Source organism: Dipodomys spectabilis, unplaced genomic scaffold (assembly GCF_019054845.1).
Source record: "Dipodomys spectabilis isolate Male_0828 unplaced genomic scaffold, ASM1905484v1 ptg000095l, whole genome shotgun sequence".
NCBI classification, from domain to species: domain Eukaryota; kingdom Metazoa; phylum Chordata; class Mammalia; order Rodentia; family Heteromyidae; genus Dipodomys; species Dipodomys spectabilis.
Window position 1 is genome coordinate 27436042 of NW_024870772.1, and position 22019 is coordinate 27458060.

Here is a 22019-nt window from a genome sequence, read left to right on the forward strand (position 1 = left end):
GTCTTTCCTCTGTGCAGTTGTTTATGCCAGGGATTGTCTCACAACCAGGAGAGAGCTAGTTAACACCAATACGGAATATGGTGACCTTTGGGTTAATAACAAATGGTTGAGGTAGATTAATCAAAGCTACTAAGTGTATTTAAGTCAGTTGAAAAATAAACTCGTAAAAAGGCAAGAGTCACAGGGCTGGGGAAATGGCTGGTAGAGAGTGCCTAGCATGCTCAAGGTCCTGGGTTGCATCCCTCCCAAATGGAAGAAAAGGAAAAGAAAAAGAGAGGGGGGGAGAGAGGAAGAGAGAAAGAAAGAAAGAAAGAAAGAAAGAAAGAAAGAAAGAAAGAAAGAAAGAAAGAAAGAAAGAAAGAAAGAAAGAAAGAAAGAAAGAAAGAAAGAAAGAAAGAAAGAAAGAAAGAAAGCATGTGAAAGGTAAACAAAGGAGGAGGCTGTAATGCTTGATAAGAAATGTACACATTATCCTGCCCATGTAATTGTAACCCCTCTGTACAGTACGATCAAAAAAAAATAAATAAAAATTTAAAAAGAAAGAAAGAAAGAAAGAAAGAAGGAAGGAAGGAAGAAAGAAAGAAGGAAAGAAGGAAGAAAGAAAGAAAGAAAGAAAGAAAGAAAGAAAGAAAGAAAGAAAGAAAGAAAGAAAGAAAGAAAGAAAGAAAGAAAGAAAGAAAAGAAAGGAAGGAAAGGAGGGAGGGAAAGAGGGAGGGAGGGAAGGGAAGGAAGGAAGGAAGAGAAGAAGGGAAGAAGGGAAGAAGGAAAGAAGGGAAAGAGGAAAGGAAGAAGGGAAAGGAGGACAGAAGAAGAAAAGGAGGGAAAAGGTTTTGGCACAAAGAAAATAACCAGTGGGATGTTTTTGTTATTAGGGAATTGTGGGTATTTGCTTTCTGTCATGATTTAATATTTTAACTATCTTGCTAACTTTATTGAATTGAGTTTTATATTTTTATTTTAAAATTCTTATGTCTTTGCAAGGAATACATTAGCATGGCTATTACTCATGATTTAAATATTTTTGTCTAGCTTTCATTGGATCTAATGAAGTCGATTAATTAGCTTTCTATTGCTTATTTTTAAAAAAAAAAATCTGAGATAATTGATCAAAAGACAAGAAAAGGACTACTTTAGATGCTTCAGCTCATGATTCATTAACCGGTTGCTTAGGGGTCTATAGCCAGGCAGTACATCAGGATGGGAGCATTTGGCAAACCAGAACCCATAGCTGGAAAAACAAAGAAAAACCAAGGGATTTCGCTGCTCCCCTCAATGACAATCCCACCTCAGTGGCTTAAAACCTCCCACTGGGTCCTGATTCTTCAAGTTTCTACTGAAGTGCCAAGCCCAGGGTCAATGCTTTAATCCATGGACCTAGAAGAACATTCCAGACCCAAACAAATAACTGCAACTATACTTCATAATGCATTATTCAATGCTCCCCTACCCCACCCTTGTCTGGGAACAAAAATGCTCACTTGCAAGATTTCTGTTTAGCATTGCATTGGAAATCCCAGCCAAAGGAGTAAGGTATAAAGTGAAATTGTATCTAAGATTAAAAAAAATACTTCTTTCTCGGGAATACTTTTAGTGCTTCTTTTAATATATTCAACTTTAAGTGCCCTTTGATCTTCATACCACCAGGAAAAGAAAAGAAGAAAAAGATTTGGAAATAAAGATTATTTTGGAAAAAATGTCGGTTGAATATCTTGTCCAATAACAGATGTTTGGTTTGGTGAGCGGAAGGGCAACATTGGGGGGACCTGTATAATATTGTGGGGAACCTTATCAGTATGAGAGAAAGACTAACACACCTTCAAGATAGGATAGAGTTTCACTGGCAACACCATGTACAGTCTCTGTGCTTTTAGAAATATGCCTTTTAATGATGTCTTTCACTAAAAATGAGAGCAAAATGCTAAACCCTTGTGGGTGATGCCTGTACTCCTAGCTACTCAAGGTTGAGATTTGAGGATCACAGTTCAAAGCCATCTTAGGCAGAAAAGTCCATGGACTCTAATCTTCTTCTTACTACAAAAAGCCATTTGTGGAGGTATGGCTCAAGTGATAGAGCCCCAGCCCCAGCAGTAAAGCCAAGTAAGAGCATGAAGCTCTCAGCTGAAGCCCCAGTGGCAGCTCAAAGAAATTTTTTTAAACATAAATAAATTTTAAACTATGAGTGGATCATGAAAATAGAGTGAACTTCCTCTAAAGCATATTATATGGTGAAAACCTTCCTAGATTCTGAGGCTGTTTCACTGGAAACTTCCACTGAATAATTGAAACCTAGCTGAAGCACGGAGCACCACATATGTACATAAGAGACCTTCAAAATTCACCTTTCAAAACCACTCTTCATTCCCAAAAGTGTCTTTGAACATAAGCAGTCAATTACTGAACCATGTGTATATGTATGAGGTTATTTCAGCCTCACTGGAGGACGTATAAACATATAAATATTTGTCTATGGACAATGGTATGCATATTTATCAATTGCTTTTAGTTGAACTTTTTCAAAGAAATCAGCAGACATGTTACTGAACTCCACCAAGCAGCATGCACACCTATCTTGGAAGATTAGAAAATTTAGCCATATTTTTGTAGCACAATATCATAAAAATGCCATTGTCAAGATGTTGCAAATCCAGCTAGTTTAAACCTAAGGGAAATAACCAGATTTCCAGAAAATCCAAAAAATGTATTGCGCACAGCTTTTGCTATACCTCAGTACTATCTCAAAGAAATGAGCACTAGATCTTTTAAGGATTTAGAATGGATTGGTTGGCTGATTGGTTGGTTTTGTGCCTGTACTAGGGCTTAACTCCTTGGCCTTAAACTTTTGCTTACCTTTTCTTTACTCAAGTCTAGCATTCTACCACTTGAGCCACACTTCCACTTCCAGATTTTTGCTTAGTAATTGGAGATACCAGTTTCACAGACTGTCCTGCCTGGGATGAGTTCAAATTGCAATCCTCAAAGCTCAGCCTCCTGAGTAGCTCAGCACCCAGCCTAGAATGGGTTAATAATGTTCACTTTCTTTTAATAAGAAGATTCCTGAAAAATTCCAGAGCTGGGTACAGAAGCTTTGAAGTAGTTTGTTAGATTCATTAGTTCAGTGCTGGGATGACTCATTTACAAAGAATGCTAAATTTCTTTTTTTTGTGTTTCTACCAGAAGTTTGCAGAAGAGGCTGAACCAAAGCCCTGCTTTGGGATGGAGCACCGGTGAATTGCATGGTGGAAAGAACTTTTAGAAACCTCATGATGGGAGTCTAACTGGAGCTGAGAAAAATGAACATGAACTGAACTATTCTGAACTATACTGAACTATACTGAACATTCCCATGCCTGCCTGCACCTCACAGGGGTGATCAAGAGGGCTCCAGAAGCCATCTTGTTTACAGGTGTTCGCTAAACTCCCTCACCCTCTTGCAGATACAGGAGATGGGTACACGGCCTCCAACCCAGCCGGCTGCGATTTGTTTCGTAATGGATGGATACCCAGTCTAACTACCCCTGCCCTCCTGTTCAGAGAGAGAAGATCTCTAGGTAATTCTAGGAAAGTAAAGCAGATCATTTTCATGAACTTGATTGTAGGCAGAGTCTCAATGAATGTGGCATTTGATTGTAGAAAACACATTTTTTATTTTATTTTTTTTATTGTGAAAACACTGTACAGAGGGGTTACAATTACATGGGCAAGATAATGAGTACATTTCTTATCAGCATTGTAGCCTCCTCCTTTGTTTCCCCTTCCTATCCCTTCCCATCCTCCCCTGCCCCCCCCCCCACCCAATCCTCCTGCTCCTCCCCTTCCCCCCACCCGCACACCAAAGTTGTAAAGTTCGTTTTTGACATAACGACTTGTACATCTCATTGTTGCAATGGGTCTACCTGTATCCCTATTTAAATGATTTGTTTTTCCCCTTCCCCTCCACAAATTATGCCGACATCAAATACAGTAAAAGCAGGGGTTATACTGTGGGGGAGGGGCATACAAAGCAACAAAGAAATCATCTTATAAATGGAAAACACGTTTTTTTAAGGACTAGAGCAGCTTACACCAGACTCCTATAAAATCAAATAATTGTCTTTTCTCTGACCAACAGGTCTTTTTGCTTGTTTATTTTCTTCATCTTCTCTCTCTTCTTCTATCCTCTGCCTTTTTCTCCTCCTCTCCTCTTCTCCCCTCCTCTTCCTTCTTTTCCCTCTTATCTTCCTTTCCTTTCTCCTTCCTTCCCTTCTTCCCCTCTCATCACAGCTCTCATCTCCTCTTGTCTCCTGTCCTCTTCTTTCTCTCTCCCTCTACCTCTTCTGTCTCTCTTTCTACCTCTCTCTCAAGGCTGTAACTCTGTTCCTAGGAAATCCCTAAACTAACAGGCAATGAGTTTTACAATCAACACTTTCATTAACCAGCAATGTGGCACCCAGGTCAAAGATCCACGTGGGGAGAGACTCTATCTACAACATCATTATGTTGAGGGGATGGGATGGGGTTGGGAGAGGTGGGGGAGAGCCATGGAAGGGGTGAACCTGACATGTTGAATTGAAACCCTTTTGTACAACTACTTAAAAGTATATAAATAAAAAATAGACAAAAGTATGTGTGAAAACAATATTACCCAACCATAAATTGGAATTTTGTTTTGTTGAGTTGTTCTTTTAAAAAAATCATAACGTGGCATACAAAATTATCAATACAAGTTGGTGCCAGTGGCTCATGCCTGTTCATCTAACTACTCAGGAGGCTGAGAACTGAGGATTCTGTTCAAAGGCAGCCCAGGCATGAAAGTCTGTGAGACCCATTTCCATTTATCCAGCAGAAAAGCCAGAAGTAGAGGCCTTGAGCAAATGTGATCAGAGAAAACCTAGACTCTGAATTCAAGCCCCAGGATACACACCTGCATACACACACAGAAACAGACACACACAGACACAGACACAGACAAACACACACAGATTATCAATACAAGAAGATAGATGATGGGCAACTGAAAAGACACACATGAGAAGCATTACATGTCTGTTCTGTCGTGTACCAAAATATTTCATGGACTTCATTGTTGTAGAAAATATTCTAGGGAGAATCAAACAGCATTGGGAAAGTTGCAGAACTCAGGTTTATTACATCATAGGGCAGTTCCTATTCCCAAGTCTGAGCTCCCACAGACAGAACAACCCTTTAATACTTGGGTTCTGGGTTTCGGTTTCAGGTTAGAGGCCAAGCATTTTGATTTTGGTTTCTCAAAAATCACTTGCAAGCTGGTTGGTTCTGGCAATAGCAGGTTGAGCTAGTTCTGACCATGGCAGGGTTTCCTTGTCATGATAAGGCTACCGGTTCCATGCTCCAGATTCCTACCCTAGTGCTTTGCTGATAAAGTAACTTTCCTCTAGAGAGTGTGGCAGGATTTTTCTCCACTTCGCTGTAGGTCAGTAGGAATGAAACTATATGATTTGCTTCTCTCTTTCTTGCTATTATAGCTCTCCTAGCACTTGACCCTGAAGTTTCCTATCACAAACAGAAGGACGTTGGGATTTAGCCTGTGGTGTACGTGCTTATTTATCCTCACTTTAAACAGCCTTGTCAGCCAGGTGGTAATAGATCCAGTCTGTGATCCTAGCTACTCAGGAGGCTGAGATCTGAGGTTCAAAGTTTGAAATCAGCCTAGGCAGACAAATTCATGAGAGTCTTACTTCCAATTAACCAGCAAAAAACTGGAAGTGGTTTGGTAGCTCAACTGGCAGAGCACCAATCTTAAGCAAAAAAAGCCACGTGAGCACTTGAAAACCTAAGTTCAAGCCTCAGCTCTTATAATGAATCAAACCCAACTGCACTTGTTTATTGTGATGATACATATTTGGAGAGAAAAAATAAAAAGTGTCTCCATGAAATGATTTTGCCAGAAAAAAAGTTGAATATTTAAATAATTATCGCTTTATGTTGGCGTCTTCCATGATCTTCCAGACAAAAAAGAGAGAAAGCAAATTTATTTACCTAGGCAGTAATGGTTCATATTTGTAATCCTAGCTACTCAGGAGGCTGTAATCTGATAGGAGGCTGTGATCCAAGAGTTAAAGTTTGAAGCCAACCCAGGGGAAAGTCAGTAAGCCTCTTATCTCCAATTAACCAATGCAAAAGCCAGAGGTGAGGTGTGACTCAGATGGTTGAGCACCAGCCTTAAGTGAAAAAAAAGTTAGGGAATAGCATTCAGGCCCTGAGTTCAAGCCCCAGTACTGGCACAAAAAATTACTTGCATAAATGTAAAACAATTTTTTTCAAAATCAAATTATACTTGCATTATATTTTTCTGATGTGTAACTCTCACTCTCCCTCTGCCTCTCTCTTTCTCTGTCTCTGTCTCTGTCTCTCTGTCTCCCTCTCTCTCTTTCTCTCTCTCTGTCTCTGTCTCTCCTTCTCTAACCTTGCTTTTGCTGGTTATTTTTATGATCTTGCCCAGATGCATACCTGAGACATGTTCTGTCATTTAGAGGATCACAGGCATGCACCACTACATCCAAGTTTCCTCCATGGAGGTGGAGCTTCTTCAATTTTTCTGCCCTGGCTGTCCTGGATCCACAATCCTCCCAGTCTCATTCTTCCATGCACCTTGGAATGACAGGCACATGCAACTGGCCCAACTATGAGTTGAGAAGGGGTCTTGCAAGCTTTTCTTTCCAGGGTTGTTCTTAGCCCACAAAAATCCCAATCTCAGCCTCTCAAATATTCCAGTAATCCAATTCATTACAGGTGAGCCACCAACATCCAACTACCTCCATTTAAGGAGACTCACACACTTGCTTCTTTGAATTGATTCTTTGAGGAAAGGTGGGATCCTGAGAAGAGAGAAGCTATGTATTCAGCATATGTAGGATAGGGCCCATTTATGGAGTCACAGAAGAAGTCTGGATGTCGTGTGAGGAGATGCAATCGCTCTGTTTCTCTAGCTCTTAACCACTTTTCTCACACCTGGACAATCTCATTTTCTACTTAGAAGATGCCCCCACCCTGATTTTAGGCATTTGTGAAAGTTTGAGAACTGAACAATGCTTCTACTGAGTAGAAGATGTAGAGCTCCAAATTCTCCATATCTTGAGTGACCCACTTGATCATCTGGTCTGCTAGGCATAGCTCACAGGGCTGGCAGGACCTGTCTTCTTCTACCACAATGCCTCATGGTGAGGGTGAATAGGTAACCACCCATAGTAACCAATGTCAAATTCCGATAAGTATTTGGTGAGACCATTTTATGTTTAGTGCTGGTTTAGGAACATAAACTTGGGGCCTTGCACACTGTCCTGAGCTTTTTTGCTCAAGACTAGTGCTCTACCATGTGAGCCACAGCTCCACTTCCTGCATTTTTTTTTGGTGGTTAGTTGGAGATGAGAGTCTCAGGGGCTTTCCTACCCAGGCTGACTTGAAGTCTCAATGCTCAGATCTCAGCTTCCAGAGTAGCTGGGGTTACAGGTATAAGTCACTGGCCCATAGCACAGTCATTTTACAAGTGGATGTTTTCTTGCTAGAGAAAGGTTTTCAAACTCTAACTTAGGGAATGCGTTTTCATTTGTTGCAGAAACATAAACTGGAGAGTACTTAGGGACTACATGCACTCATAAGCACTAGGCACTAAAACACATTGCACTTCAAAAGAAGTTGACAAAAAAAACCTTCCCCCCTGCCTACTTTTAAAACATCATTATGTGCTCTTGGCGATTTATGACTCCACCTTGTCATCCTGGAACTTGCCAGTGGATAAGATCATTAAAAACTCTTCCTCCCCCCCCCCCCACAAGTTTTTATTTACCAGAGCCATGGAAAAATGACATTCGTATTAGCTCTAGTTGGAAAAGCTGAAAAAGGCTATTGTAACTCATTCCAGGTAATATCTTTCTGCAGACCTATCTCGAGAAATACTTGAGTGTGAATTATGTCAAAATCAAAGTCATCTATTTAAAATTTGAAATGCATTATGCACCTGAGGTGCTGACAGCAAGGTGGATGCCAAACATTTGATCCACTAATAACACATTTTCCAAGGACTCCAGGTCCTCAGATCTGGGAGTCTTCTTCCATTTTCACTCTGGCCAATTTTTAAATAAAGGATCGGGAAACAGTTTAGAGATCATAAATCACCCTGATGGTTTGGGGCGGAGAAAAAGTGTTCTCTTGCTCCTTCAGATGTGGGTCCACACATTTTTACACATCTTTCAGCTAAATCAGAAATCCAGATGCAGAATCCTGGTGCTTACGTAGGTCAGGCCTATTTGTGGACATTCCATGGAAGGAGAGAAGGCTGCAGGATCAATTTGTTGCACTTAACCATAATAAAGCATAGGTTAACATGGTAGGAAGCAATCAACAAGGGTGAACTTATACGTGCAGATGGTTTGCACACCATGTATACATTTTTACCGAATAATTAATTCAGCCCAAATACAGCAATCACTGCAGGGAGATGGCGAGTCACACTGAAGAACTAATAGTCTCTCACTATGATTCTAGTAATACTTCAACTTGACTTGAAACCAATCCAAACTTTCTCCTAAGACCATGGGCTAGTTTTCAATAGTTTTACTCCCCTCATATTTGTAAAGGAATCAAAGTATATAGGCTAAGAGCCCCAGTGGCTCACACCCATAAACCTCAGGAGGCTGAGATCTGAGGATCACAGTTCAAAGCTAGCATGGACAAGACTTATCTCCAATTAATTACCAAAACATTGGAAATAGAGCTGTGACTCAAACTGATAAAGGTGCTGACCTTAAGTACAGAAGCTCAATGATAGTACCCTAGGCCCTGAATTCAAGTTCCAGAACCAACACAGAAAAAAGTATGTGACTTTTTTAATTACAGAAAATATTACCTGACAGGCACATATGGCTCATGCCTACCTACTCATAAGGCTAAGATCTGAGGATCACAGTGTGAAGCCTATCCAGGCAGAAAATCCCTGTGAGACTCTTAAAATCAGAAGTGGTTTTTAAGTGGTAGAGTGATAGCCTTGAGCAAAAAAGAAGCTCAGGGACAGTGCCCAGGTCCTGAGTTCAAACCCCACAGCCAACAAAAAAAAAGAAAAATTACCTGACTTATGTAACTGTAAGTCCTCTCTACATCACCTTTATAATAACAATTAAAATTTAAAATACACACACACACACACACACACACACACACACACACACACATACATATGAGCTGAGAACATAGTTCAGTGTTAGAACTCTTACCTACCCATAAGCAAAGTCTTAGGGTCTATCCTGAGCACAGTATACATATATTTACTTATTTGTATATATGTAAGCTATCTATACATCTCTATATAGATGCATATACATGTATCTATAGGTGTGAATACATATATACACATATATCTATCTATGTATAGATAGCATGCCTACAGATATGCATATACACATATGCATACTTACATACAAATCAATAGCATACATTTATACATTACATCTTACTCACTTCCCTGATAGTTCTGCTCCCAGCTAATCCCTCCCCTGAATTTTCCTTGGTGGGCATTTGATGCTCTCTTTTTTTTTTTTTTTTTAATTTTATTTTATTTTAATTGAGAACATACTGTACAGAGGGGTTACAATTACATGGGCAGGAAAATGCATACATTTCTTACCAAGCATTGCAGCCTCCTCCTTTGTTTACCCTTCACCTCCCTTCCCAGCCTCCCCCCTCCCCCCCACCCAATCATACCCCTCCTCCCCCCACCCCACCGACATTGTAAAGCTGGTTTTGACATGACATTTTGTACTTCTCATTGTTGCAACAGGTCCACCTGAATCCTTAAACGACTTGTTTGTCCCCGTCTCCTCCACATGTTATACTGACATCAAATATAGTGAAAGCGGGGGTTACACTGTGGGGGAGGGACATACAAAGCAACAAAGAAATAATCTTATAAATGCGTTAGAAACACATGCATGAAAGAAACAAAAACATTAAAATACATATTTGAGGGTTCGTTTTCCTAACATCACATTCTCTGACTTTTTCCGCTTGACTCATACCTATACTAGATATTGCAAATAAGGGAAACCATGGGACCTATGTTTCTTTGGGCCTGGCTTACTTCACTTAATATAATTTTTTCCAAGCCTTTCCATTTCCTAACAAATGGGGCAATGTCATTCTTTCTGATGGAGGCATAGAATTCCATTGTGTATATATACCACATCTTCTTGATCCATTCATCTACTGAGGGGCATCTGGGTTGGTTCCATATCTTAGCTATGGTAAATAATGCTGCAATAAACATAGTTGTGCTGGTAGCTTTAGTGTGGCCTTGTTTGTGGTCATTTGGGTAAATGCCCAAAAGTGGGATTGCTGGGTCATTGGGGAGCTCTATATGGAGTCTTTTGAGGAACCTCCATACTGCTTTCCAAAGTGGTTGAACAAGTTTACATTCCCACCAACAATGAAGTAAGGTTCCTTTCTGTCCACATCCCCTCCAGCATCTGTTGTTGTTAGAGTTCTTGATTTTTGCTGTTCTAACTGGAGTGAGGTGATATCTCAATGTTGTTTTGATTTGCATTTCTTTTATGGCTAGGGATGTTGAACATTTCTTCATGTGTCTATTGGCCATCCTTCTTTCTTCTTCAGAGAAGCTTCTCTTTAGGTCTTTCGCCCACTTACTTATTGGGCAGTTGTTTCTTTGAGGATTTGTTGTTGGGTGGTTTAATTTTTTGAGTTCCAAGTATATTTTAGATATGAGACCCTTGTCCGTTGTATGGCTAGTAAAGATCTTCTCCCAATCCGTGGGCTTTCTATTGATCTTGCTAGCTATGTCATTTGCCCTGCAGAAGCTCTGCAACCTTATACAATCCCATTTGTCCAACCTTTCTTTGATTTGTTGTGTTTCCGGGTCTCTATTCAGAAAATTTCGGCCTGAGCCGATTGATGCTCTCTTTAGTCATTTTGAGCACCCGCAACTTTCTTTTCCCAGATGACTGCTGGAGACTTGGGTCTGGGGATGATTTGGATAGGACTTGATGTGTCTCAGGACAGCAGCACAACAGATCACCATGTGGACGTTTAGCTCTCTCCTCTCCCAGAATCTTCTCCTAGTTTCTTATCACCCACATTCTTCTCATTCCCAAACATTATTCCCCATGGGCTCACCTGCTGATGCTTGGTCCCCAGCTGGCAATGTTGCCTTGTGTTGGGAGGGTGTGGACATTTTTGCAGGTGAGGCCTAGTGGTTGGAAGTTGGCCTTGGAAAGTATGCCTGTTAAGGTTACTCCAGGTCCACCTAGGTCCACCTCGATCCACTGATCCACTTCCTGTCTGCCATGAGTGATCTGTACTCCCCTACAGCCATGATGTTCCTGCCTCCCCCGCCTCCAAACCCCACCACAAACAGGGCCAAACTACCATGATCTGAAGCCGCTTAAACAATGAGCAAAAATCTATCCTTCCTCCCTTAAGTTGTTTCTGCCAGGTATTTTGTCACAGTAACCACAAAGGTACACTAGTTAATACACTCCCACCTTCTCTTTTTAAGGCCAAAAAGAAAATATATACCAAATTTCAGCACCAAATTTGAAAACTTGGAACTCCAGTTAAGAACATTTTTTTTTTTTTGGACAGGCTGTCTAAGCCTACCACCCACTCTGAACTTTATCATATATTCAGTGGATACCTTTCAGATCCTTCTCCCCACCCTACCTCAAATACGGGAGGAAGACAATATTTTAATGAGCCATATGTTGCGTGATAATATGATAGTGGTTATTTTAACAGCTAAAATGCCTTCTCCCCTTGGTTTCTTAACTTTAGTTTATGAAGTACACTTTCCCTTATTTATACTCATATTTCTTTTTCTTCTTTTGTGCCAGGTCTGAGACTTGACTCACTTGGCAATTTTGCTCATGGCTGGTACTCTAATACTTGGGCCACAGCACTATTTTCTTGCTGGTTATTTGGAGTTAAGAGTCTCAGTCTGAGTAGCTAGAATTACAGATGTGAGCCACCCGTGCATGGCTTTATTTATGCTAATTGTGCAAATGTTATTATTCTATTGTGTATTTTTATTCATAATTTCACTATTTACTCTGTTTCTTTTTTGGCTGTACTAAGATTTGAACTCAGGGACTAGAGCTTACTAAGTAGATGCTCTATCATTTGAGTCACTCCCCCAGCCCTTTCTGCTTTAGTTATTTTTCAAGTCAGGTTTTGTGTTTTTGCCCAGAGCTGGCCTTGGGACCATGATCTTCTTGTCAATGCCTCCCATGTAGCTAGGATTACATATGTGAACCACCAGACCTGCTCTGTTGTTGAGAAGGGGTCTCGGTAACATTTTGTCTAAGCTGGGCTCAAATTTCAGTCCTCCTAATATCAATACCAGACCTCACAAAGCCATGGTAATGAAAACAGCTGGTACTGGCACAAGAACAGACCTGAGGACCATGGAATAGAACAGAAGACCCAGAAATGAACCCACAGACCTATAGCCACATAATCTTCAATAAGAGAGCTAAAAAAAAATAGAATGGAAGAAAGACAGCCTCTTCAGTAAATGATGCTGGCAAAATTGGTTAATCACCTGCAGAAAACTAAAGCTAGATCCTTATATATCACCCTGAACCAGAATCAATTCCAAATGGACCAAAGACCTTGAAATAAAAGCAGACACCCTGAAAAAATTACAGGAAGGATTAGGAGAAAATCTTGGCACAGGCTGAAATTTTCTTAATAGAGACCCAGAAACATAACAAATCAAAGAAAGTTTGGACAAATGGAATTGCATGAAACTGCAGAGCTTCTGCATGGCAAAGGACATAGCTAACAAGATCAATAGAAAGCCCACAGATTGGGAGAAGATCTTCACTAGCTATACAACAGACAAGGGCATCATATCTAAAAGATATTTAGAACTCAAAAAATTAAATCCTCCAACAACAAATCCTCAAAGAAACAACTGCCCCATTAATAAGTGAGTTAAAGACTTAAAGTGAGACATCTCTGAAGGGGACATAACAATGTCCAATAGACACATAAAGAAATTCTCAACTTCTCTGGCCATAAAAGAAATGCAAATCAAAACAACATTGGCATTCCACCTCACCCCAGTTAGAATGGCTAGAATCAAATCTAGTAACAACAGATGCTGGAAGGGATGTGGCAAAAAGGGAACCTTACTGCATTGTTGGTGGGAGTGTAAACTTGTTCAACCATTCTGGAAAGTAGTATGGAGGTTCCTTAGAAGACTCCACATAGAGCTCCCGTATGACCCAGCAATCCTACTTCTGGGCATCTACCAAGAGGATCACAAACACGACCATGTTAAAGCTACCAGCCTAACTATGTTTATTGTAGCATTATTTACCATAGCTAAGATATGGAACCAACCCAGATGCCCCTCAGTAGATGAATGGCTCAAGAAAACGTGGAATATATATATATACATATATATATGTATGTATATATATATGTATATATATATGTATATATATATATGTATATATATATATGTATATATATATATATGTATATATATATATATATATATATATGAATTCCAAGCCTCCATCAGAAAGAATGACACCATTCCATTTGTTAGGAAATGGAAAGACTTGGAAAATAGTCATATTAAGTGAAGTAAGCCAGACCCGAAGAAATAAAGGTCTCATGGTTTCCTTCATTTACAATAATTATTATAGGTCTAGGATAATTTTATCAGATGAGCAGAAAAGCTCAAAAGCTATGTACATAGGACCATATAATATGATGATGAGTAAAATGAACCCCAAAATATGGATATAAGAGGTCTTTCTTTGTTGTTGTTTTCAATGTGTGGTGTGATTTTTTTTGTTTCCTTTGCATGTTCATCCCCCTATGATATATCCCCTGTTGTCACTGTACTTGATTTTGGTAACCTAAATATTGTATATACATTTGTCTAATTTATGAAGGAGAAGGCGAATAACAAAATGCTGAAACAAGGACACAGGATGACCCATTGCAACAAGGATACCCACAAGACAGTATACTGGAAATGAACTTTACAACTTCAGGTGGTGAGGGAGGAGTGAGGGAAGTGGAGGAGGGAAGGCATAGTGGGAGAACAAGGGAAGGGGTAACAATGTCTGACAAGAAATGTACTCATTACCCTATTCACGTAATTGTAATCCCTCTGTACAGCCTCTTCACCACAAAATAAAATATTTTAAAAATTCAGTCCTCCTGATCTCCCCCACCCAAGTAGCTGGTATCATAGGCACAAACTACCATATCTTACCTCTAGAATTTCATATTTTAAAGTCAAATAACTCATAGATCTAAAACATTCTTAATCCAGGTAAATAAGAGTATAGGGTATATTGTATACCCTGTGCTACATTCGGTCTGTCAGAAACTCTTTATCAGATTTTCCACATGTATACAAAATCTACCAATTTATCACCACCATGTCTAGTACCATTTCCTGCCCCTGTAGAAATCAAATGACCCTCTAACAGAGCTCACTCTTATTTCTGATATGATCTTTTATCATGTTCCTTCTCTGATCATGTGGCCAGAGCTGTCCTTTGAAAACTCTACAGCCTGTTCCTCTGCTCAAAACCATTCAGCATCTCTCCATTTCATTCAGATTAAATCTGAAAGTTCTTGCAATAACTTCTAAGACCCGACATGAAATAACCTCCGGTCTTTCACAGCTTCCTGTTCTGTGTTTACGTTCTTCTAGTCACCAATCCCATAATCCCCTGCAGCCACAATGCCTTCGGTGCTATTCCTAGACTTGCTGTCCTATCCAGACACACATTCAGCTTAGGAGAGAGACCCATATAAATCAGCCATTTTCCCTAAGAGGAATAACCTTCCCCTCTGCATCCAATTTACCAAACACTGTAAGTCCTCTTGAGTTGCCACCTTCTCCATGCTTTCCTCCATGACCTCGAGACTGCAAATTCCATCCCAGTGCCTTCTTCCCTCACACCCCTTCCCTTGGCTTCATGTGATCTCCCTCCTGGAACAAGCTAAATTTTACTTATCTGTAACATTCCTTCTTTTGTTTTTATTTTTTTTTAATTATTTTTTTCTAATTCTCTTGTTCTTGTTATGAGACAGGTGACTACAGAGGGTTGCGTAAGTCAGGTTAAGAGTCTATTTCTTTCTGAACAATGTCACCCCTTCCCTTGCTTTCTCCCAGCTTCCTCTCCCTCCCCCATCCCTACTCACTTTTCAACATAGTGTCTAGTCAGTACTGCTCCTTCATTTCTGTGCCCTCCCCACTTAGGGCAACATCCTTTCTTATCTGCCTACCACCTGAAAACATGCTCCTCTGGAGATTTGTTCTCTGAGTACACGCAAATGCTGCCTCAGGGATACGCATCATGTAGCAAAGGTTTATACTACTTTCCCAAGGTCAAAATAAGTCCAAGTCTCCACGTTCCTGAGCACCTCTGATTTCAGCATGGCAGACTGCATGCTTTGCTCTCAACATGCCAAGCTGAAATCCACACTTTTCTAGTCCAACCCCAAACCTTAGGCAACCATGTGCAGAAATGGGCCAATAATCATATTGAGAAAACATAGGCATTAGGTTCAAATAGCTGATTTTCAGCCTTTATGCTTTAAATAAGAAGACCAGGCATAATAAAGTGTGTGTCCAGGGGAGGAAGAATACTATAAGTGGACAAGAGAAAAGGCAAAAATACTCTTCTTAGATTAAAACTCACATTTCAGCTGGGTACCAGTGGCTTATTCCTGTAATCCCATCTACCCAGGAGGCTGAAGTCTGGGGATCATCTTTGAAAGCCAGCCCCCACAGAAAATTCTCTAATTAACCACCAAAAAATAATCCAGAAGTGGAGACTTGGTTTCAGTGGTAGAGCACTAATTGGGAGCAAAAAAAAAGCTAATAGACAATGCCCAGGGTCTGAGTTCAAGCCCCAGGACCAACACACACAAAAAAATTTTGATATATATACTCTAAGTAAATATTAAAGGACAACAGATTTACTCACAGATAATAAGTATTATTTTGTTTTTAACTATTATATCTAGAGATATTATCTCCGAAAGCCTCTAACTTAAAACCATTAGAAGAAAAGTAAAATTAAACATTTCAAATCATGTGATTGCAAATGTCTGTATATCATTTCTTTTTTTAAAAAAAAAATATGGTACTGAGGAATCAAACCCAGGGCCTCATGCCTGTTAGGCAAGCACTCTACCACTAAGCCACATTCCCAACCTCCTGTATATAATTTCTATATGGCATTTTTATCTTTCTATACTCACTGACAGAAAAACAAAGAAAAATTCATCAGATTTGGAGAAGTATTCGGCTTGACCTCAGGGCTTTGAACTTTTTAGGCAAGTATTCCAGAACTTGAGCCACATTTCATTTTTTGACTCTGGTTATTTTTGAGATAACATCTCACTTTTCCCCAGCTACCTTGGACTTTGATTCTCCTGTTTCCAGCCTGCTATTGATGGCAGAAGTTTTCGTTTGACTTTTTTTTTTTTTTTACTCACTACTGGGGCTATATTATTTGAGCCACTCCTTCATCCTTGTATTTTGCTGCTTGTTTTGGAGATGGAGTCTTGCAGACACTTCTACTTATTTGTTTGTATTTTAATAATCTCATAGATCATGAGCTGCTCAATTTGTTGCAACCCTAACCAGAAGCTTATATCATTTGATAATTTGAGTTTTAAAGAGGAAATCAGTTCATTGTCAGAGAAGTAGATCCATTTTAAGAGGATTTAAGAAATCATGGCCGATACTAAGGAAAAAAAAATGGTGAGTGAAGAAAATAAAGCAAGCTATTCTCTAAGTAAGGAATAATTGGGTATAAATGAGTGAAATAAAGTAATAAGAAGAAAAACATGACTAAAAACCTTATTGGATTTGCTACATTTGTCAAAACTGTTACTAAAGAGAAAGCATGAGTTGCTAGTTAATTAAATTTTATAAAAGGAATTTGATGATTCAATTAAATAACCTACAGAACATTTCATACCATATGGATTCTGTAGGTGTGGAAAGAATTTCACAGCCATTATTATAGGACCTCCACAGAAATTAAGTTTTGAATGTTTATGATTACTTTAGAATTGACTTAATCTTTTTCATTAGGAAGGAGTTCTCCTATAATGGAGGGAACACAGGCTGCATGTTTTTGGCTGTGAAAGATAACTTAATGAACAATTAGCAAGTATCAGTTGAGTGTTTATTTATTGATTTATTTATTTTCTGCCAGTTCTGGGGCTTGAACTCAGGGACTGGGTTCTGTCCCTAAGCTTCTTTTGCTTACAGTTAGCACTTGACCATGAGTCCACAGCTTTTTTGGCAAATAACTGGAGATAAAATTTCAAGGACTTTCCTTCCCCCAGCGGGCTTGGAGCTGTGATCCCCAGATCTCGGCCTCCTGAGTAGCTAGGATTTCAGGCATGAGCCACCAGCACCCAGTTTGCACCTTAAAAAAAATATTATTAAGTAGTTTTACAAAGAGGTTACAATTCCATATGTCAGGATCTGAGTATAATGCATCTTGATCACTATCACCTCTCTCGTGGTTTTCTCCCATAATCCCCCTCCCATCCTTACCCTCAAGTTATGTAGTTCAAATTTTTAAAATAACATGAATACAATGACTGAATTCTCTCAGGCCTCGTCCCTCCATTTATGTGAACCCCTCTTGTGGCCCCAAACATATTTCCCTTTCCTGAACAATGTATCTTGATCCTGTCACCCCTTCCATCCTTTTCTCCTATCTCTTCCAACTCCACTCAACCTGTCAAATTACCCCATTCATTTGTATCACTTGAACTTAGAACAATGATTCTGAATGACTGACCAAAAGAAGTATGAAGCAATATTTTGATAAGATGAGCAATTATTCAGTCTTGATTAGGATTGGTTTGCTTATGAAAGTTCAGTATTTCAATAGTATAATAAATAGAGATGGCTCTTGGGTCTTAACCAAATTTCTCAGTCTGGCACATAGCACACACCTGTAATTCTAGCTGTTCAGGAGGTTGAGATCCCAGAATCTTGGTTCAATGACAGCCAAGACAGAAATGTCCATGACATTGTTAACCTCCAAGTAACCACCCAAAAGTCAGAAGTGAGGGTGTGGCTCAAGTAGTAGAGCACCAGCTTTGAGTAAAAAGGCCAGACAAGAAGATGATTCTCTGACTTAGAGCCTGAGTTCCACCACATGTGTGAGTGCGTGCACGTGTATGTGCGTGCACACACACACACACACAAACACAAAACCCAATCAATAAATCAGTTTCTCTAAATGTTCTGCCTAGCAGGATGAAGTGAGTGAAGGAAGCACTCTGTCAGTGAAGACCAGTAACTACACCTGAAAACCTAGAATATAAAAGCAGAGGCATAACATCTACAATAGAACTAGACTCAAACTGCACAAATAACAATAACAGAGTTGGCTTGACACAAGCACAGCAAATAGACTTTTCTGAGCATCTTGCTGTTAAAGAAATCTAACTGGGACAAAAGCAATGCCAGAAAAAGGATGCTTTGTCACCCATTCACCTCTGCACCCAGTCTAACAATTTTGAAGCACCTTACACCTGTGTTTGTGTGTGGGTGCACTTGCATGCACATGAACCTGGGGTTTGAATTCAGGGCACATGCACTGTCCCTGAGCTTTTGTGCTCAAAGCTAGTGCTCTACCACTTGAGCCACACCTCCACGTTCAGCTTTTTGATGGTTAATTAGATCAGAGTCTTGTGGACTTTCCAGTCCAGGCTAACTGATCCTGGGATCAGAGACAGATCCTCTGAGACAGAGATCCTCCGATCTCTGTCTCCTGAATAGTTGGGAACACAGGCCTGAGCCACCAGGGCCCGGTTACCCCTCACATCTTTTAACATGATTGGTGGAGGTTTATTAAAGATCCCTTAAATGTTATGGTTTTTCAGTGATGCATGTAATATGGTACTCTATTGTACTTAGGGCATGTGTAAAGTTGAAGGAAGTGTAGTAGATGTGGGAGGGGTTGGGCAGAGGGATTCCCTGGAGTAAACCTTAAGCAACTAAGAGATCATTGAATAAAATGAATGTCAAGACGATGGGACATAGTTTGAATAGGAGGTGGATTGTAGGAGATGGGGGTAGATGAATGAAAGAAAAGGAGCAGTCAGGTGTGACATATGTAAAAGAGGACGTAGTAACTTGATGTGATTGGTGGGGAAGGGGCAGGTGGGAGGAGAAAGAGGGTAGAAAGGAAAGAACTACAGAAGGAACAGCTCTGATCAAGATGAACTGGGCATAAACTTAGGGCTTGCTAACTCATAACCCCCTTTTACAACCATTTGAATATCTGATTTAAAAATAATAATAAAAAGCATGTGTTAAAAAGGTTTTTTCCTAAAAGTGTATGTAGACTGCAAGATTCAAGGTACACTGGAGTGCAATCCTTTGTCTAGTGAGTATATAACTCTGTTTCATTTTGCTTCTATAATTGGAGAACAATCCCTAGAACATCAGTAAGGGATTAGAGAAGATAATTAAAAGACTAGAAAATAGGGCTGGGAAGGTAGCGCATTGGTAGAGTGCTTGCCTTGCATGCATGAGGCCCTGGGTTCAATTCCTCAGCACCACATAAGCAGAAAAAGCCAGAAGTAGCACTATGGCTCAAGTGGTATAGTACTAGCCTTGCGCTGAAGAGTGCAGGGACAGTGCCCAGGCCCAGAGTTCAAGCCCCATGACCAACAACAACAACAAAAAAAAAGGATAGAAAATAAATCTCTCTGAGACTCAAATAGAAAACTTATCCAATATCCTGAAGCTGAGAAATCATAAAAGCAGCTTTTCTGTTGGAACATACACACACACACACACACACACACACACACACACACACACACACACACACACACACACACACACACTGTCTGTTCTGCCCTCATTTCAGTAAAATAATTTTGTCTTCTGAGATTCAGTCTCTCATGAGGTTCTGGGTAGAATGAGTATCTTAGAGAAGATACAAATGTCACCATTAGGGAAAATAGAGCTCTCCTCCAGTATCTAATTCCTATCATACTAGCTACTCAGAAGGCTGAGATTTGAGGATTGCAGTTTGAAACCATCTAGACAGGAAGGTCTGTGAGACTCTTATCTCCAATTCTCCAGCAAAAAGCAGGAAGTAGAGGTGTAGTTCATATGGTTGAATACCAGCCTTGGACAAAATGCTAAATGGACAAAGCCCAGGCCCTGAGTTGAAACCTCAGAACCAACTATTTTTTTTAATTAAGGGAAAAGAACAGCTGGGTGCCGGTGGCTCATGCCTATAATCCTAGCTACTCAGGAGGCTGAGATCTAGGGATCATGGTTCAAAGCCAGCCTGGGCAGGAAAAGTCCATGAGACTCTGATCTCCAATAAAACACTCAAAAAGGGAAAAGAACTAGGGCTTTTATTGGTATATGTTTTCTAGGATAGGAGATGGGATCAGGATTTTTATGCTAATGCTTTTCCAGATAATTATATTAAGTCTAGTATTATAAAAACCGCACAGAACTGTGAGTTTGAGACTCAGAGACCTTTAAGCTTTCTTTTGTCAGTCACAAGGCTTGAACTCAAGGCACTGTCCCTCAGCTCTTCAGCTCAAGGCTAGCGTTCTACCACTTGAGTCATAGCACCACTTCTCATTTTCTGGTGGTTCATTGGAGATAAGAGTCTCACGGACTTTCCTGCCCAGGCTGGCTTTGAATTGTGATCCTCATATCAGTCTCCTTTGTTGCTAGGATTATAAGCATGAGCCACTGGCACCCAGCTGTATAAAAAAAAATTTAATGGATGGCACTGTATCAATATTATTGCAACTCTTACCCTCTGAATAATAAAATTAAATGAAAAATATTGTTATGAAAATTGCTAGCTGGATTCTTGTGGCTCATAACTATAATTCTAGCTTCTCAGGAAGCTGAGACCTAAGGATCACAGTTCAAAGAAAGCCCAGGCAGAAAAATCCATGAGCTTCTTACCTCCAATTTACCACCCAAAAGCCAGAAACAGCTGTCACTAAAGTGGGAGAGCACCAGCCTTGAGGGAAAAAGCTAAGGGAGAGCACAAGTCCCTCAGTTCAAGCCACGTGACTGGCACAAAAGGAAAAGAAAACAGAAAATGTTAATTATATCAAATTTTAAATAAACCTTCCTTGCACATCTAGGTTTTAGATCACTCTGCAAATATCTATGGAAGACAGATATTATCCTCTGCTCTTGGTAAATAAACGAAATTCCAGCTATTGAATAATTGTTGAATAATTCATTGCTTGCATTTTTGGGATATTTTATTTTTGTCTTGTTTTATTGTTTTATTATTGGGGTGTTTTTTGTCTTATTTTTATAGTATTATTTTCAAGTTTGGAGATAGATAAGAATTTCTCTTAGAATACTTTGTAATGTCATAATTTTATTAAACATCTTGTTGCCAGCTCAAGAGATCAGCATCATAATTCATAGACATTGGTAAGAGCCTAAACAAACATATAGTTATTGTTGGGTTTGAGGAAGGAATATTAAATTACATACCTTGGGAGCTAAAGTCAACATAAAGGGACATTTATGTCTTTTCCCATGGTGTGGGGGTTTAAGTCCAGAAACACTCCAGCTTAAGCTCTTTCCTCCAACATTTCTCTAATATCACAGCATCAATCCTGAGTCTTTCACAATTTAATGCCTAATTTAATGCATACTTTTGATTTGTTTCCAGATAAATCTGCTACATTACACAGCCACTCAGGCAACTGAAGTGAGTTTTTGATTCCCCTATTGGTATCCAGAGATAGAAAACAGAGATTCATATCTCCAAAAAAGGTACTGGGGTTTTAATCACACCATGAAATCAGAAAATACTTGGTTTTATTGGGAAAAGACATTTCACTGATTAGCAGCACCTTAATGTATGAATTTGCATCTCCTCATGGGGAATAGAGAATGATCGCACCAAATCTTTCCATGGGACTCAAGGATTCAATTTTGCCCTGCTTCTTTTTAATCTGCCATTCTTATTTTAGCTAAA